The sequence below is a fragment of the Nilaparvata lugens genome, chromosome 13 (assembly GCF_014356525.2).
Source record: "Nilaparvata lugens isolate BPH chromosome 13, ASM1435652v1, whole genome shotgun sequence".
NCBI lineage: Eukaryota > Metazoa > Arthropoda > Insecta > Hemiptera > Delphacidae > Nilaparvata > Nilaparvata lugens.
Window position 1 is genome coordinate 17543282 of NC_052516.1, and position 20437 is coordinate 17563718.

The 20437-nt window shown below is 31.5% G+C and overlaps 1 long non-coding RNA gene across 1 annotated transcript; it reads right to left on the minus strand.

Moving 5' to 3' along the window:
- Positions 1–2528: 2528 nt before the first annotated feature.
- On the minus strand, positions 2529–10881 carry LOC120354041. The gene is made up of 4 exons (XR_005572790.1): positions 10620–10881; positions 9175–9301; positions 8110–8232; positions 2529–2680 (listed from the first exon to the last, which is right to left on the minus strand). It is a non-coding gene; the product is annotated as an uncharacterized LOC120354041 (long non-coding RNA).
- Positions 10882–20437: the final 9556 nt, after the last annotated feature.

Below are 20437 nucleotides of genomic sequence, written 5' to 3' on the forward strand. Positions count from 1 at the left end.
TATTATTTTTCGTGGTATAAAGAAATTCAAATAAGGTAATTATAATAAATTAAGGATTTATAACAAAATTCTCTCAATCAATAGTATTATTTAGTTTACTATTAATAGGTTAAAGAGACCATTACTCGATTTCAGTCATTCTAGGCTTAAATTACTTCTCAGTAGCCTTTTTGAATGATTTAATCACAACATTGATGCCAGTTTCGGACATTGATGCCATTTTATTTTTCTTTCTATTTTTATTACAAGTAGCCCATACAGAAAAAGTTAAATTACATCATTCATTAACATGGAATCATGTATCATGCTATTAATAATGTAGTTTTAAGATCCTGAGACCAAAGACTCACTGTTACTCTTCAGATGAAATTGAAGCAAAATAGCAGGTACATATAGAGGTGCTTACAGACGTATGCGCCACGAACACGCGCATTTCAATTCTCATCAGCTGATGTTCCCCATCATCCATGCTTATTATATTTGTATTCGTATAGAAACATAAATATACAGACTTATATGTACCACGCACATTTCACATTCCATCAACTGATGCTATGATTATTATGGTATATCTGTATTTGTATAGAAACAGTAATATACAGATATAATAAGCACAGCACCAACTGGTAGAAAGTGAAATTTGTGTGTTCGTGGTGCATAGGTCTGTACGCAACTTAACGTTCTATCAGAGACAAAATATAGACGAAGTTATTCTTTTCTCTATGGAACTATTCAATATAATACTCTTTACAGATGGAAATTAATGAGAGATTAATTTTTTTCAAATCCTAATGAAAATAATTATCATGAAACGAAAATCCAAATTAAATCGATCCTCCATCTAGCTGTCAACCCTGTTGTCAATATTTGAAGTAGCAGAAGTAAAATTAATAATAAATAACAATACGTTAAAACACAACGAATAATTATATTCGTTTTTGAAAAGTATGTCTGGACACACCAAGCCCATATATATTCGTTTTCATCTTTGAGCTCACTGTGCCATCCACATATATTTTCGTTTGCCTTCATTTTATAATAGTGTTGCCAACATAATAAGCCAAGTTTCAACTGATTCCGATTTCATTTGACGAAGATATCTAGGTTTCAGTGAACAGCTGCAGTGAAGCGCCATGTGTGTGTAGCTTGTTGTATGTTGTGATTCCAAAGTGTAGACTTGTTTCTGTTTGTGAAGTGATTCCAATTTGCGTTCGTTATGGGTAATTCAAGTACATAAAATTCATTCTAAACATGAAATTCAAGCTTTTTTACTTAGCTCAGGTTCTTAAATTGATGAAGTGGAACTGGAATTTTTCCGGAGCAGTAGTGATAGTAACCCAATAAGCAAAATCAACTTGAATCGAAATCAAAACAAGCTCATTTTGTCAAACGTGAGGGCTTGATTCAAGATTTCATTTGCATGCGTTTTGCTCGAAATGAGTTAAATTCAAGAGCCCGTTTATACATCGTTCAAGCCAGTTTCGAGCTCGAAATACAGGCTCTAATCAGGCTGGTGCTGCGAGCTAAAATCAAGGTCGCGTTGCGAGCTCGATTCAGGCCCGAGATGAACGGTCAAATCAGGATTGAGATGCAGTCTTGACTCAGGCTTGAAACGCATGCTGGATGCAATCCCCCCATTCAAGGCCACCTGGCACACCTTTCACGAAATTCAAGCTCGATTCTATTGTGATTCTAGATCAATTAGAGTCGGATTCAAGCTGGATGTTTAGAGTGAATCAATCCTGATTTAAGGCCAGTGCAATCCAATATCAATGCTTAATCATAATTCAAATTTCATCCAGAATTTGAAATAAATCTGTAATTCTTATTATTCATGATTCAATTATTCTTCCAAACTAATGCTCCAATCTTACTATTGCCTTAATACTCTATTTCTATACTCAGTGGACATCCATACATTCTATATAATTATAGATGAAATCTATATATAATATATATATATATAGACTATATATATATATATTATATAGATTTCATTAATATATAGATTATATAGATGAAATCTATTTAATATATAGATTATATAATATATATATATATATATATATATAATATATATATATATTATATATATATATATATAATATATATATATATATATATTATATAGATTTCATCTATATATAGAATGTATGGATTACTTATTACAAATTACTTATTCATTTTCTCCTGTCAGGGCAGTCTTTAAACTGTCTCTGTAGCTGTATTGATTGAGTCGAGATCAACCTCTGCTAACCAATAACAGCTTGCAGACTGTCCTGAGAGGGAGCAGTGCATGAGTCACTCGCCATTCGATGAATTAATTAAATCAAATCTGCTCTAGTTCAAACAGCCCTCTATGCTTGCAACACCTCAAATGGAATACAGTTCATATACATCTGAGTAACACATCAATTATTACTTTGAATATCTATTAAAATATTAAATATTATATATTAATATCTATATTAGTTTATTTTCTTTAAAGCGTAACTTCAGAGTATATCTATATGAGCGAAAAATGTAAATAAGAAAGCATTATTTTCAATAAAATGCAATGATTTTTATTAAATGTTACAAAAATTGAACTTTCAATTTATAACTAATTATATATTTTTACTTTGAACTGCTATCGTCCTCGATTTGAGCTTCATGAGGCGTAGTCTCTCTGCTCTTGGTCCTGTAAAATATGAAATGTACAGTTTAGTGGGATAACTTAATAGGTTATTATGAGTAAAATATAAAATTTCTCGGTAATCAATTCTCAGAATGCTGATTATGTAGCTTAAAAACTTTTATAAGTTGGAGACTGATATACATACTGTAACTTTCAGGATAAGTTATTGGTCGAATACTCTACCTTTTGACATACATAAATGAATTTCAACCCCTCATAAGTGGTTGACTTAGACCTTCATAAGGACATCTCATTTACATTTATGACAGTTTTGCACACTGTCAAACGAGAGAATAAAGGGGAGCATTTCGGGAGCATCTTTTGAAATGAAATGTAAAAATCTGGTGTGGCGCACTCACACAACTTTCCTTGCCGTTATGTTAATTGATCACCTGACGCTATTGTTCCCGCGCATCTCAAGTCTACTATTCAGTGATTTGAGCCAGCTGGTGACAGGGTAATAACGCTAGAGACACACATGAGGTCTGCTATTTCTTCATAGTGAATGATTTAATAGAATCAACAATAATTTGCAATTGAATAATCACATTTTCTCGAATTTAAAGCTTATTTTCAATTTTAGGTGAAAATGTTACTGAACATTAATTGTAGAGATTTTCATGCTCAATCTACTCCACTTGATTTTTTTTTGTTTCAATTGTATCTGAAGCCTGATAATTGGGATTCTATCTGCATTGATGGGGCGGAGCTCCTGAAATTTTTACAGATATGGGACTTGTGACAGTTGATAGAGCTTATCAATGACTATTTTAGGTATGAATTTGATCAAAATTGTTGGAGCGGTTTCCGAGAAAATCACGAAAAACCTTATTTTTGACAACATTTTCGCCATTTTGGCCGCCATCTTGAATTGCATTTGATCGAAATTGTTCGTGTCGGATCCTTATAGTGAAAGGACCTTAAGTTCCAAATGTCAAGTCATTCCGTTAATTGGGAGATGAGATATCGTGTACACAGACGCACATACACTCATACACACACACACACACACACACACACACACACACACACACACACACACACACACACACACACAGACCAATACCCAAAGACCAGTTTTTTGGACTCAGGGGACCTTCAAACGTATAGAAATTTAGAAATTGGGGTACCTTAATTTTTTTCGGAAAGCAATACTTTCCTTACCTATGGTAATAGGGCAAGGAAAGTAAAAAGTACCAAACAGATTACTAAATAAATAATCAGTTTTTCAATGTGTTTCGTTATTCATCAAAAAAAGTGTTGTTTTAAGTTTTATTACTTTTATCAATCATTTCTATAAAAACTAAAACTTCAATCAGCCGCCATTTTTTATAAAAGTATCATAGAACATTTTTATTGATGTCGTCATTCTTGTTTTAAAAAGGCCTTTAAAATTATGTACCACACAATGGGTGTTTACATTTTAAATATTTGAGTTACAAACCCTCATTTCTTCAAAAACTAAAACTTCAATCAGCCGCCATTTTGGATACAATTATCATAGAACATTATTATTGATGTCATCTTTCTTGTTTTAAAAAGACCTTTAAAATGATTAACCACACAATGGGTGTTTACATTTTAAATATCCCAGTTACAACCCCCAAGTAAACCCGTTATGTGGGGTTGGAACTCGGTTGTACATTAAAAGGTAGAGTATTCTATCAATAACTTATCCCGGAAGTTACAGTATTATATCTACAACAGTCTCCAAATTATTGAAGGGTTCCCATACATATGACTCACTCTGTATATGTGCATATGTATCGTTGAATTTCAAAGGTTTTTGAAAAACTGTGTTTGAACGAGGTTCCGTCTTTGGGTAGCAGTGATTGGACATTGGTTGCAAAAAGGCAAACATGTAGAAGAAATTTGAAAAGAGTATTGGGAGCAAGCGGTGAAGTGTACGAAACGATGAGTTCTTCTTTGATTCAAGTAACTGATTTGCAATTTCTCCACATGTATTGGGACTACTAATTTATGATTATTCCATACTTTCATAAAAGAAAGCCTTTTTGACATGATTGTTTTATTCACAAATAAGTTTATTGAATGAACTATTTTCATTTCACAACATATTGGACAATTCAATTTTCTATCTGTAAGTCAAATATTTTCTTGGATTTTTATTTTTATACTTTGAAAACATGATCAATAATAATAATTTACTAATGATGAATTTTGTGTACGTATATGTATGTCATTGGCCTTTGATGATACTGCTATTTCCTTATAATTGAAAAAAAAATGGGTTGGTTCAGGTGGTTTACACTCAAGAATAGTATAATAGTAGGTTGCCTTGATCACATAAGACGCGTGTAGAACGCAGCCTGCTATGGTGTGACGTCATGCTGCGACCTCTCGCCCTGGCTTAACATGCATTCAAATGTAAAAATGCCAACTTTGAGCCCTCATAGCAAATCAACCATCAACTTTACATAGAAGTGATTGACATCAAAATGTTCAGCATTTTATCCCCTTTGAAACAATATCAAACTAATTTTCAGTAAAAATCCTATAAATGTTACCGGCGAGTCTAAAACAAATCGTTTGAACACACAATTTGATTTGATAATACCATTTCAAACACGTTTTTGTACTTTCTATTAGTTTTTTCTGCATCGTTTTAGTTCTTTCTCTTAAACAGATTCTATTCTCATTTAGAAATTTTATCCTTATGAAGTCTGTGGAAAGAACTAACAGCTTCTTTAGGAATTTCAGGATATTAACGTTATTTTATCAACAACTCCTGAAACATAGCAATGCAAACCCATCAACGGTTGCCTAGCTTTATCACAAAAATAAAAAGTCTAGATAAGCCCTAAGAATATATGAACATCATTTAAACATTATAAAGATTTTTATTTATCCCAATTATGATAAAAAAATAGATAATCATGACTTTTAATGACTTTAATGCTGTTATTTTATCAAAAAATAAAGCGCATTACACTACTGTACTGTAAAGTAGTTGAATAATTTCATGAATAATTAATGTTATATTATTTGAAGTTATAATTTGTTGAACTATTTAAATTATAATTAAGATCTATTCTTGCTTTACACAAGTGTTTTTTGCATTCATAAGTATCCCATGGACACATTGAAATAAAAAATATCATACTACCGTGAATAATATATGGTATTTCCTTTGTAAATTTGTGTCCCATGAAAATAATCAATAAAATATAGTAATAATCGTCAATAATAATAATAATACTGCACTGAGCAGAAACAAAAACACAATACAAGAGCAACGTGTTGGCACTACGCTTTCCAGTAGACAACTGAAATAATTATTAGTAACCAGACAGTTCAACGTTCTAAAAATAACTTGTAACCATGGTGAACAGTTCCATGATTTCGCTAAATTGGTTCTAGGTGTATGTCAATTAATAAAGTCTTAAACAAATATCATTAATACAAATGCTTGCAACTAGCATTCCGGGCGACGATACAACTATCAATTTTCACAAACAATTGTCAAATAAGAAACAATCATTTTTAAATATTATTGGACGACCAGCATAAAATTAAATAAGTTCGCTTCATTTTGTCATATTATTGTTTAAAATAAGTCCAAAACAAATAAGTTACCAGCCTTTTCACAAATATGAATAGGTTTTACCGATTGAATATAGTGATAGATTCAAGGACTTTCTACACTTTTCGAAATGAATTAATGTTTTCAAAATACACATTGATGTAGAGCTTGTTTCTTTCTGAATTGAATAGCATATTCATATTTTTTATCAATACAGCGGTTTTTATGTGAGGAAGTGATATTTGACGCGGTGTTTTGTATGTAATTCTTATGGGAAGCCGGCGTTTGCCACGTAGGCTCATGCCATCTCATCCGCGTATGTAAACGCGATTGAGGCAACCTGCTATACACTATCCTTGGTTTACACTCACCATTCTATATAAAGACCGAGTGGCACATATATGTGTCATGAGTGAAAAAACCCTGAAATTTGAGAAACTTGAGGAATTTAACGATCTTCCAGAGTAATTTAAATTACTGTTAAGGAAATATTCATTTCAACAGGTGATATGATTTGGAATGTGTGGAGTATCCTGTATTAATTGACTGACGGTATATATGAAGTAAACCTAATTTTTTATTGGGAGGAGTTGATTAGTCATGTCCCACATATATGTGCCACCCAGGAGCGAATGTGCTATTCCTTTATAGTCGGATATATGACATTTTTGGTTATGTAAATATGGATGTTACTTATTTTTATTGTATGTTAATTTTTATATGTTAGCAAGGTTAGCGTTTTAGGCAATATTTACACTGCACTGTAGTAGATAGCCGTATTTGTTTTTCAAACCATACCTGTAGGTATGTAAATAAAAACAGAAATTCAAGTACCCATTTTAAAATTGGCATATTTCTTTTTAGAAATAAAAATTTTAGAATAATATTATTTTTATTTTTCTTTGATTTCTATTCTCAAGTATTATTCAAAAGTAGCCCTGAAGAAAAAAGACTATAGGTATGTTTTATCCCAGTAATGCGTTCACACTAACTCACTCAAAGTTGCAACCATATTAGTCCAGTCAATATAGACATGAAAAAGAGGGCCTGCTAGTAATTTATATTTTATTTCTGATTTTTATACCTATATTTTTTTAAACATCAATGAAAATTAAACTTGAACTTTCTGCAGTAAAATTATAAAAACATTTTGGGACATATTATTCATTATCAAAATTTGGGAATAAAATAGTTTTGGGCAAAGCCTGCTATTCTTTCCAAATTATATTTTTATGTTTGTGATTGTATCCACAAAAGGATAAATAAATTCAGAACCAACCAATATTTGCATGATAAATAATTGTCTTGTTCTATATAGATACAGAGTGGCCCAAAAACCTTGTATTTTCGATAAAATGGATATTTTCAGAAAATATTTTTTTAATAGTTCAACAATACTATGAAGAATCTATCCTCTAAATCTCAAGGATTTATCTTTTACCGAATTTTAAATGTTCTGTCCCAAAAATTCAAACTTTAGGCTCTCATATCTCAAAAAGTAATGATCAGAAAAAATGTTTTCCTGAGAATACCTTTTCATTTTGATAGGTTGATGATATACAAACCGAAAAACTTTGAAAAATATCACCAGTATAAATTTTATTTTTAGCCTTTGCACAACCTTAAACCGACTCTAGCCGTGGTTTACACTTCTGCCAGTTTACTCATTCGTCAAACTTCTTGTAACATATCCAACATTATTGAGATTTATTGTGACTTAAGTCTCCAATATGGTTCTTTGGAAATTACTATACTAATTTGCAGCTTGTTTTACAATAAATTTTTGCTTCATATGAAATTAAAAATTTGAGCCTATTCAATTATAAAGTTATCATTTTAAAATTTTAACATTGCTTTAGTGATTAGGAAATAGTATAGTGCAACTTACTGAAAATGGTTTCCATCAGATGTAGAAAGGAGTTTTAAATCTAAAACTGTAGTTGGCAGCATATTCATCTGTCATGGTGGATTTTGGTATAATATGCGTCTGCATTTCTATTCCCACCTTTGCCTGAAATCAAATGATACATTAAATGTATGAAAGCGATTTTCTAATTGAGAGGAATTTTATAAGTGATAGTAAATGATATAACAATAAACCAATACAAGAGAGTTTTCAAGGACCTTACATAGTACTGAACTAATTATCAAATTGTAGCCTATCAATGAGAATGATTGCTTCTATTTACAATTTATTTAAGTATTTCTCAAGGGGGTTATTTTATACTGGTCATATTGGAATAAATATGGTTTAATCTAATCAAAATATTAGGAAAAAATTTAGTTCATGTCCCTAACAAAAATGTAACTATACTTAGTCCCTAATAAATATAACTAATAATTAGTAGGTAGGCCTATTATGGTGTTATGAATAGTTCTATTATTGTAACATTTTACAATAGCTTCTTTTATATCATAACCATCCATGATATTGAATCAATCTATTATAATATTACTGAATCATATAATCACTAGCTTAAAATGTATTGAATCATGAAATTAAAACCACTAACTTAATAGTTTTTTTACAAGTTTGAAGTTAACCAACAATGGTAACAGTTTAATCAACTGTTAGACCCGGTTGCACAAAAGCCGGTTGAATTTTAACCATGATTAACTTCACGAGAACCAATCAGAGAATGCGTTTTTGATAAAACGGCTTCTCTGATTGGCTCTCGCAGAATTAATCACGGTTAAAATTTAACCGGCTTTTGTGCAACCGGGCCTTAGTGTTTGAAAATGATAAACATTCAAAACTTATACACACTAAAAATTGCAATTACTGTTATATTAGGGTTATTAATAGGGCTTGACATAAAATCTTAAAACTGCTCCAGTAATTCTTGAATATAGGCTATTGTAGGTAGCCTAAGTTTGTTTGTTAAGGTTACAAGTAAGTTTGTTTATGTATGTTGAAAAATTTGATTATTGAAGGAGGTAGAGTGCAACTTACTGAAAATGGCTTTCATCAAATGTAGAGAGGAGAAGAACTTTTTTCAAATCTAATCCTTGGCATCATATTCATCTGTCATGGTGGATTTTAGTATAATATGTATCTGCAGTTCTATTCCCACCTTCGTCTGAAATCAAATGGAACATGTATGAAAGCAATTATCTAATTAGAAGAAATTTTGGCTAAAGTGCACGTCCAGTGCCAACATACCTGTCATCAAATTTTTGGTTGGGATCGATTTAGTATGATATTTTGAGCACAAAATCAAAAAATTAAATGGCGGTCACTATTGTTTTCAAAATAAACGAAGTTCAAAGTAGCATAACTTTACACACATTTAACCTATGCTATAAGTAGCAACCATAAGTAGCTAAGGTTAGGAAAAGCTTTAGGTTAATAAAGCTTAGGTTAGGAAAAGCTTTGGGTTAGGAAAACTCAGATTAGGAATATCATAATTTGATGATTTCAATAATCAAAATGGCTGCTACTCATAGGTTAAATGCATGTAAAATTGTGCTACTTTGAACTTAGTTTATTTCAAAAACAATAGTGACCACCGTTTAATTTTTGTGATTTTGTGCTCAAAATAGCATACTTAATAATCGATCCCAACCAAAAATTTGATGACAGGTATGTTGGCACTGGACGTGCATTTACACCGAAATTTTGAAGTAATAATTTAGTATGGTTTTAATAAATTGATAGTATCAAAACAATAAACCAATACAAGGGAGTATTTAAGGACCTTACATAGTACTGAACTAATTATTAAATTGTAGCCTATCAATAAGAATGATTGCTGCTATTTACAGTTTATTTAGAGTATTTCTCAAGAGGTTGATTTGATACTAGTCATATTGAAATAAATAATGTTTTATCTAATCAAAATACTGTATTCAAAAAGTTAATTAGGTCAAATGTAACCATAGTCCCTAATAACTTATGCCTATAAATAAATAAAATATTATTAGTGGGTAGGTCTATTCTGGTATTAGCTAGCTTTATTATTGTAACATTTTACAATAGCTTCTTATATCTTAAACATTCATAATAATTTAATCAATCTATTATGATATTACTAAATCATATAATCACTAGTTTAAAAATCATTACCTAAATCGTAAAATCGAAACCACACTTGATAGTTGTTTTACAAGTTTAAGGTACCAACAATGTTAACAGTTGGTTAAATCAACTGTTTGGGTTTAAAAATGGAAAAAAATTAACTTATACACACTAAACATTGCAGTTAATGTTGTATCAGGGTTATTAATAGGGCCTAACATAATTATTTACCATAGTGCTTTTAAAAACAACATGTGCTTTACAAATTTGTCTGGGGAATGCTTTGCCATCACTAGGCTAAACAGCTTTGTTTAGTAGGTAATTTCTGTATGCTATTAAACTTATCAATAAATATCCTAGACATAAATGAATGATCTTACCTTAATTTAAGACCTTCAGCAATCAAAAATCATAATCAACTTGATGACGCGATAAAATAGAGGATAAACAAACAACGAACCAACTTCACCTTCAACTACTGAAAATTCTGAAAACTGAAAACTGAAGGAGACAGGACATCTTGTAATATTACATTTTTTCTCACATTGGAATCGAATCTTCAATTCGAGATCTATGAAACTTTATAGTAAATATCAGAGTTATCGATAGACGGACAAACTTTTCGACGGAGAATTTTTTATCGTAAATGATTGTTGCATTGTTCCATGGTGTCACCGAGGTTGATAAACAGAATAAATAGTTTATTTAAATCGAGATGATATATAAAAAATTAAAATAACAGTTTCAAAATAAAGTTTTATTGAGAACAAATATAAAATGTGAATTCTAAACTTGTAATTTATAATTTTTTTGGTGACGTGTCTGTAAAATCGACACCGAACCAGGCTTTGCTCTGTGACTTGTAACTTAGGCTTTTCCTGTTCTTTCTCTCTAAAACTAATGGCTGGCTATGTGTGTGTTGTAAATTTTTGCTCTGAATCATTTTCGTTTATGTGAATTTATTAATGTTTTAAATTGAGTTTTAAACAGTTTATAGTGTTCTATTTTGTCCATATAATTTGTTTTGTGTGTATACAAGCCAATAGCCACTGTTTTTCAACTATAAACTGGATAAGTACTTTAGTTTGTAATACCTAATTTTAGATGCTTAGACTTGTAAGTTATTGTTCTTTGTATTTGTATAATTTTATCCATGAAGATTATAAGTTCATTTGCTCTGAAAACTGGATTTCTCATTCATAGGCGATAGATCCATTCATAATTTATCAAGAATCTATTACATTGGAGCCGACAACTATCCTTAGGTTAATAGGTGTTAAATGCTATTCCAACCGATTAAGGAGAAATTGGTAGCACGGCAAATGTTACCCCTGTGGTGGGACAGAATTACAAAATAAATATGTCCCAAATGGTACACCATGAAATCCCTGGTTGTAAAAAATTATTAGTAGGATAGATATCTTGATAGGCTATGAATGGTTTGTTGCTGAGTGGGAAGTCGGTTCAAGAGAGATCAAGTTTTAATGAATCAGTGCATATTACAAAATGGCAAACATTAAAAATGATCTGAATCTTATTTCAGCATTCTTAACACAAAAGTTTGATGAGCAAAATGCTAGGTTTGATGAGTTAAATGCTAGATTTAATGAGCAAAATGCTAAATTTGATAAGCAAAATGCTAAGTTAGACCAAATGTTTAAAAATCAAAATGCTAGGTTTGATGATATGAAGCAAGAATGTACTAGCATTAGACTAGAGCAGGTTAGTATAAACCTTCTATTGAAAAATGCACATGAAACATTGAGTGATAATCATGAAGATGAAAACAAATTGAAGCAGGATAATAGTAGTGTTAAGATACAGGATCAACTCATTCAAGTTTCTGACAATGTAGGCCTAGTTACTGTTGTTGAAAAAGTCAACCCTAATGAGATAGTAGAATTGAGTAAAGAAGTAGGTAGGGAGTTGTCTTCACTGAAAGTCAACTATCACGAAAGTAATATTGCTACATTGAAGGTTAGGAAAACTATAAACAAAGTGATTGATTACATGAGACAGGTTTCTGTGGAGGTTAGGAATAATGTAAACAAAATGAATGTTGCTTTGAGTCAAGTTGATGAGTTCAACTTTCAACTGAGAATTGAAAAGGTGTATGCTATGCATTCTCAAGTGAACATGACCAACTTTTGCAAGCAAAATGGCTTTGTTAAAACAAATGAACCCATGAATAAAATTATGTTCTTGAAGGAAACAAAACAAAAAGTCACCATTGATGTGTTAGTATTCAAAGGTTGTTTCAAGTTGCTTATTTACAAGATGATGACAGTAAATCACATGATGAAAGTGTATTCCCCAACACACAATGATTAGGAATCCTGTGTTATGCCGGGATTCAGAATAGCATAATCGCTATGCAGTGTATGGTAAGAGTCCATAATTGTGCCTTTTTTTTCCTGTAGCCTATTTTTCTTGGCCCTTAATCTTTTCAATTTTCGATTCTTTCCTGTCTTTGTGTAATGTTCAGTAAATTTCTTCTATGATGCATATCTTAACCAATCTTGTCCATAGTCATTTAAATTTGTATTTTTCTGAAATAATATTAGAAGTTAAAATAGTAGCTTATTTTCCTAATCTTTAAATTGTTGATAAAACTTAACTTTTCTAAAATCTATCCATTGTAGTGTAAATAATTGTTTGCTTGCGGTATATTTTTTCATCATGTATTACATATTTTAATCATGTCTATTTTTTTTCAGGTATCATATTAGGTAATTAGGTTTTTCAGAGCAATTATGTCCCATGTTCTCATCTTTCATTGCATATCGTGCCATAAGCCATATGTAATTAGGTTATAGTTTTCTTCTGGGCTTTTAACCCATTTTGCATTTTATTTTTTTTTTGCCGTCCAATACTTTGGATTTTTGGTAGACAAGTAGGTGTGATTCTTTTAGAGGTGTTGGCGTGAACCACATACGGCTGGACTCGATTATCTGACCTACTTGTTTGCGATATAAAAACCTTAAGACTGCAACATCAAATGTTTGTAAAAACTTTTGCATACTTTTGTTCTTGTGGTCCGATACTAGAGTCTGCTATCACATTGCCTTACAGACATCTAGGAACTCTCCACCCAGTCACAATAGTCAACATTTTTTTCCTTCACCAGTTGTTTTTGTGGGAGTGATAGCTCACAATTATAACAAATTAGAGTCATACTTGGAATTTACAAAATTCCATAGTAGTATATTTTATTAAATATACTTCCTTATGAAAGTTCAGAACTGACATGTAGGATAGGCTCTAATTAATCTTTCTCTTCTTTGTATTGTTTTAGGAAATTTATTTACCCAGTTTTCTTTTTCTCTTTTTTTTATTTTTTAGGGAACTTATTTACCCATTATTCATCTTGATCATCTTTGTATTATAATCTTGAAATTTTTGTACTTATTATACAGTCTTTAAATTATAAATTCTTTTGTTATAATAAATAAACTTCAAAATTTGAAAGTATTAATGAATTCTGTAGCCATATATATGTGATGTATTAATGAAAGTTAACTTGAATAATAATGTTTTCATGAATAAAAACGTTGTGTTATATTATCAATTGAAATGAGTTAAAGGCTAAAATTTTTCTAAAGTGTTTTGTAATTGATATCTTTTTCAAATTTTAAAACTGTTTGTTCTATAAATTTTGATATGATTGATTATCGTTTGAAATGGATGCTGGAGTGTATGTAGAATTTTTAGTGGGGTTTGTTGATTAGAATTTTGCTGGTATGTGATTGTTTTTTGAGTTGGAAACCCCATTATTGCCTAAAGAAGGAATAACAGAGGTTATGACTTAGAGAGGCAGTAATGAGATAATATTTTTTGTGTTGATTACTTATGTTGATTGCCATAGATGCAAAATAATGATTAATAATGTTGATTGCCATAGATGCAGATGATAAAATTATGAATATTGATTGCCTTTGAAGCAAAATATTATTGATGTTTTGAATGATTTTTTGTTTAATGATTGATAGTAAAGTTTTGTCATGAAATGTAGCTTGTGTTCAGAACATTGAAAAGTCGAAATAAACTATAGTATCCAACAAAACGATGATTAATAATATTAAATAATTTGCTTTTTATACAATTTTTGAACAAAATTAAAACTAAATAATTTTGAAACCCTGAATGATAAATCATAAATGTGAAATGAACTTGCTATAAATGAAATGTTATACTAAATGATAATGAAATACAGATATATCATGAAATGATTGTGAATAGAAGACCAATTGTCTGAAATTATTGAAATATATATTGAAATTAAATTTTGTTGTGATGATCTGATGTTTTTTACAATTTTGATAATGATACAGGGTGTTATGAAATTCTATTTCTATTTTGAAGAATGGATTAAATTTTGATATTTGAACAGTGAATAGATGGAAATGAATTTTTTTTTATAGTGAAAATTTGTAATTGATATCTCCATATTTCACAATTTATGTATTGCTGACTGTATAATAAGATGTTAACAAATTTAAATTTTATATTGACTATATACTTAAAAATAATATCATGTGTATTAGATTGTATTGATAGCCTAATCAAGATTTTCTTCTTAGTTTATAAGCATTTTAAGATAACAGGTACAGCACAGACATTAACATTGAAATAGTTATCATGTGAATCTCGAAATCAGCAACAAGTGAACGCCATGAAGAGTGTTAAGAACATTTGGGTGATTTTCGAACTAGTGTGACATAACTACGCCAATATCTACGCCAATATCAACACCAAAATCTGCGCCAATGCTGATGCCAACGCCAATATCTACGCCGATGCCTGCGCCGATGCCAATGCCTGCGCCAATGCCAATAGCTACGCCAATGCCTGCGCCAATGCTGATGCCAAATCTGCGCCAATGCTGATGCCAACGCCAGTAACTATGCCAATGTCAACACCAATAACTACTCCAAAATCTACGCTGAGGCCTACACTAATAACTACGCCAATATCTACACCAATAACTAAGCCAAAATCTACACCAATAACTGCGCCAATGTCAATATCTACGCCGATGCCTGCGCCAATGCTAATGCCAATATCAACGCCGCTGCCAATGCCGACACCAAAGCATACGTCAATAACAATGCCAACGCTTATTGCTGACTTTGTATCTCAAACTTCAACACTACTACATTACCTGGAGGTAATTGCCATCCATGTTCACATTCGCAACTTTGAATTCAGAATAACAGTCACAGTATCATGAAAGAATTGATTCAAAAAATCCTCTCCTAAATTATTCCTGTATGCAGAACTCTAAACCTTGAAAGCTGAAAATATCAAAAAACCAAACCTTACCTAAATTAATCCTCACCTAAATTAATCCTGTATGCAGCGTCTATCTCTTTTCCAAAAAACGAATTACATTGTCATTTCAAGCCTGAAATGTACATTGTATAATTACAAATATGATACAAAATTTACGTGACTCTGTATCGAGTTTGGAATGCAGCCGTCTACTACAAGCATGAGGCAATGCTAACTGAGATGTCACCTGTATCGAGTTTGATATGCATCAGTCGACTACAAGTATCAGCCCAACACTACGTGTATCCAGATCAGCCCAACACTGATGTCATCACATTGGAGTCACACTTAACTGAAAATCATACTGAGTGCCTTAACGGACTGTTTTCCAAAATGTGCATCGATAAAGTCAACCGCGTCAATAGTGAAAGAAATGAACATTTTTTGATTTATTGAAATTTTATGTGAAAATTAAAGGTAACAATTCATCAATTCATTTAAAATAAATAATAATAATACATTTTTCATTCAACATACTAAATTTTTTTATGCAACAAAAATTGAATTTTTCTATCTATTAAATTTATGTGCAATTTCAAAAGCTATTCTTTACATATTAAACTTTCTGTTGAGATATTTTCCTTTAAATTATAAAGCTAAATCAAAAGTAATTTTGATACTTTGAAATATTGTTTGGAAACATATAACAAATGCTATTGATGAATTTTTATAATAATTTTCAATTATAGTTGACATGTAATGTTTTTATAGAAAAAATTGTTACTGTTCTCAAATTTAATTTCAACAATTTTCAAACAGTAAAATTTTTTTATGTCAAGAGGGGGGTATTTGTAATATTACATTTTTTCTCACATTGGAATCGAATCTTCAATTCGAGATCTATGAAACTTTATAGTAAATATCAGAGTCATCAATAGACGGACAAACTTTTCGATGGAGAATTTTTTATCGTAAATGATTGTTGCATTGTTCCATGGTGTCACCGAGGTTGATAAACAGAATAAATAGTTTATTTAAATCGAGATGATATATAAAAAATTAAAATAACAGTTTCAAAATAAAGTTTTATTGAGAACAAATATAAAATGTGAATTCTAAACTTGTAATTTATAATTTTTTTGGTGACGTGTCTGTAAAATCGACACCGAACCAGGCTTTGCTCTGTGACTTGTAACTTAGGCTTTTCCTGTTCTTTCTCTCTGAAACTAATGGCTGGCTATGTGTGTGTGTAAATTTTGCTCTGAATCATTTTCGTTTATGTGAATTTATTAATGTTTTAAATTGAGTTTTAAACAGTTTATAGTGTTCTATTTTGTCCATATAATTTGTTTTGTGTGTATACAAGCCAATAGCCACTGTTTTTCAACTATAAACTGGATAAGTACTTTAGTTTGTAATACCTAATTTTAGATGCTTAGACTTGTAAGTTATTGTTCTTTGTATTTGTATAATTTTATCCATGAAGATTATAAGTTCATTTGCTCTGAAAACTGGATTTCTCATTCATAGGCGATAGATCCATTCATAATTTATCAAGAATCTATTACATTGGAGCCGACAACTATCCTTAGGTTAATAGGTGTTAAATGCCATTCCAACCGATTAAGGAAAAATTGGTAGCACAGCAATCTTTAATGGCTGTCGCTCAAGCGCAGTAGCGCACAAGCATGAATCACCCCGGGAATTTCAAAGTTATTGATATTGACAATCTTTATTGTTAACATTAAAACAGTCCATATTTCTGGGACGGATTAATAATTTCTTCATGGGGGACATTTGTGCTTCCACTGAAATAATGTTGGAATCAATAAAATAGTACCTAGTTTATTATTATTTGAATTTAAAACTTGAAAATTATTTCATAGGCTTGGTGTGTGACATGATTTTTAGCACAAACTGGAATCTAATTTGAAAAAATGATATAACTTTTTCAATTTTGGATGGAAACATTTGAAATTCTAGGACAATGTTTATAACATGAACAGAATCGTTAATTATTTTTTTCAAAATTTTCCATCATCAATTACCAATTATTTAAAATTTTTAACGTTAGTAGCCCGTCAACGTCTGAGGGGATTTTTGCATTGAGAAGAAGTGCTGGAAATCTACTTCTGTAGCCGAATAAGTGATAAAAGACTGCTTTTTTGAAAATTTTTGGGAAACTTAGAAATCGATCAAATTTTTTCCAAGTCCCTATCTGGATTACAATTAGCGCAAAAGGTCTATTATATCATCAACTGTACGTTGTAGACGATTTTCGCAAGAGACAAAAAGTGTTTGAAATTCAATTCTGCATCCGAACTATTGATTAGAAATACAATTTTTCGACTTTTTTGGGAAACTTGAACATCTGGCAAATTTATTCCAAGTCCCTCTGGATTTAGCGCAAAAGGTCAATTATATCTTTAACAGTGCATTTTAGACGATTTTCGCAGTATACAAAAAGTATTTGAATTGCAATTCTGCACCCGAATTGATTAACAAAAAGCTTAAAGTGAGACTTTTTGGAAAACTCAAAAAAATTTCAGTCTTAATTTGTGTAAAACATTTTCTTTATCTCGATAACGGTGAGTTGGAGACGATATTTGAAGAAGATAGAAAGGGATTGGAATTCAATTCCACTTAGGAATTAGGCCTATTGGTCAGAAAGCCTAAATTGAGACATTTTTAGGGATTAAGTTACACAGGTGAGGGGGGAGGAGACACCTTCTGAAAAAAATGTTTGATTTTCACTTATAACATTTTCACTTAGTGTGTTGACTGGATAGGTACTGTAGAAATTCCATACTGTACCAACCTTTCTAACGTTTATTTTAGTAAACATTTCTAAGTTTATCAAACGTTGTTTTCATAACGTTTATCAGCAATATACATTCTAGACGTTTATTAAACGTTTATAGAGTAAACGTTCATTTTAGTAAAATTCCCTAACGTTTACTAAACGTTGTTTTCATAACGTTTATCGGATTTATACATTTTAAACATTCATTAATTTATTAAACGTTTTTTAAACTTTTTGTGCTGTGTGGGATGAACACTACAGGTTGATCTCCTCTCCCCTGTATTAGAGGAGATTTTGGAAGTGACAATGAGAAATAGACAATGTAAAGAAGGCAATGTAAAATAGGCTACTCGAGGATTGTTCGACACTCACAATAGAAACAAAATTCAAGGGAATGCCTAGCAAGCTATATTCAAGATCGATTCAAATCGGCTTTAACCAATACCTACTATTACTTACCTAGAAGTAATAGTAGGTATTGCTTTAACTGACAAGGGTTATTCAAGGCAGAGTCAAGACTTGTTTGACTCATGCAATAAAAGCTAAATTCGAACGAATGCATAGCATGCCATATTAAATTTCGATTCCAACCAAGTTTGTTAGCCTTGAAAAACAAGGGTATGCTGCTTTCGATTCTAGTATGGAAATTCAAGGGGACTTCGAGTTGAATGTCAAGCAAGATCGTTTTCAGCTGGATTCAACTTCAGCCTTGATTGACAAGTGAAGGCTGCTTATAATTCAAGCCTTGAATCAAGCCTTACTGCTGACTGGGAAAGAAGGCAGTCAACCTTTTCCTCTTCCACTATTATTATTATTATAATAGATCCTCTTATTATTCAACTAAGTAAAAATACAGTGTAGTTGTATAAGTATTAGGTACATTAAGTAAAATAAGCTATATACTGCTGCTTCATATAAAAAGTTACTGATGGATTCATTCCAACATTCATGTCAACATTAATTCGGTCTGTCAGACACATTGAGCTCACATTTATACGGCAGCGAAAGGGTTAACTGAAACTGGAGTAGAGAATCAATGATTCTAATAAAACTGAAAACCTAATTTTTGGTTCCAACTTAATCATGAAAATCTTTCATAGTATTGTCAGTCAAAACACAATCCGAAATATGGTGCCACAGTCCCACTTGAAAGCCTTGTTCCATTCATAAATGCACAGATCCATGTGAACAAATGAAGGGGAAGGAATGCAAAATGGTGCGGGATATTCAAGCTCGAAGAACCACTGGAAAACTCACTGAGAACCATAGAGTAGCTTAATAGTCTCTATATTGAAGTCTCATGAGTCTCTTATAGTCTCTAATAGTCTTTTTGAAGCCATTTAGAATTGCAGATTATGTAGCACTAGTTGCATAACCAGTTCCCTGGAAAAAAAGTTATATTGGAATATTTAAAAAGAATGAAAGCTCTCTTATTGCCACTTTTCCAAATATATAGGTTAACTAGCCGTCAGGCTTCGCTTCGCTCGCCATATCCGTTTAGCCAGGGGGCTCGGTCCCCTGACCCCCGACTGGATCGTCCAAAAATTAGATCAGCGGGCTCGCTTCGCTTCGCTCGCCATATCCGTCTAGCCAGGGGGCTCGGTCCCCTGACCCCCGACTGGATCGTCCAAAAATGAGATCAGCGGGCTCGCTTCGCTCGCCTGCATTTTTCATTTAAGCAGGCTTCATTCCATCAGAAAGTCACAGTACTGAGTAAGCGCAGAAAACCTGAGAAAAACGTTGGAAAAACGCTGATTTTGGGCGTATCTTTGATGAAATATTAAAGTCACCTACCTCATAACAAAATTTTTAGACCATAGCTAAACCTTTGTATCAAATTTGAAAATTTTCTGTCTATTACTTGATGAAAGAGCTAAGAAAACGCAAGATAACGCTAATTTTGTGCGTATCTTTGGCGTTATTTCAAATTCCTTCTAACACAACATTATAACACCCTAGCTTAGCTTCTGTACTAAATTTGAACAATTTCTGTTCATTTGTTCTCGATAAATCTGAGAAAAAGCAAAAAACGCTAATTTTGGGCGTATCTTTGATGTTACTTCAAATTCCTTTTAACACAACATTAATACAACCTAGCTGAGCTTCTGCTAGCAATTTGAACAT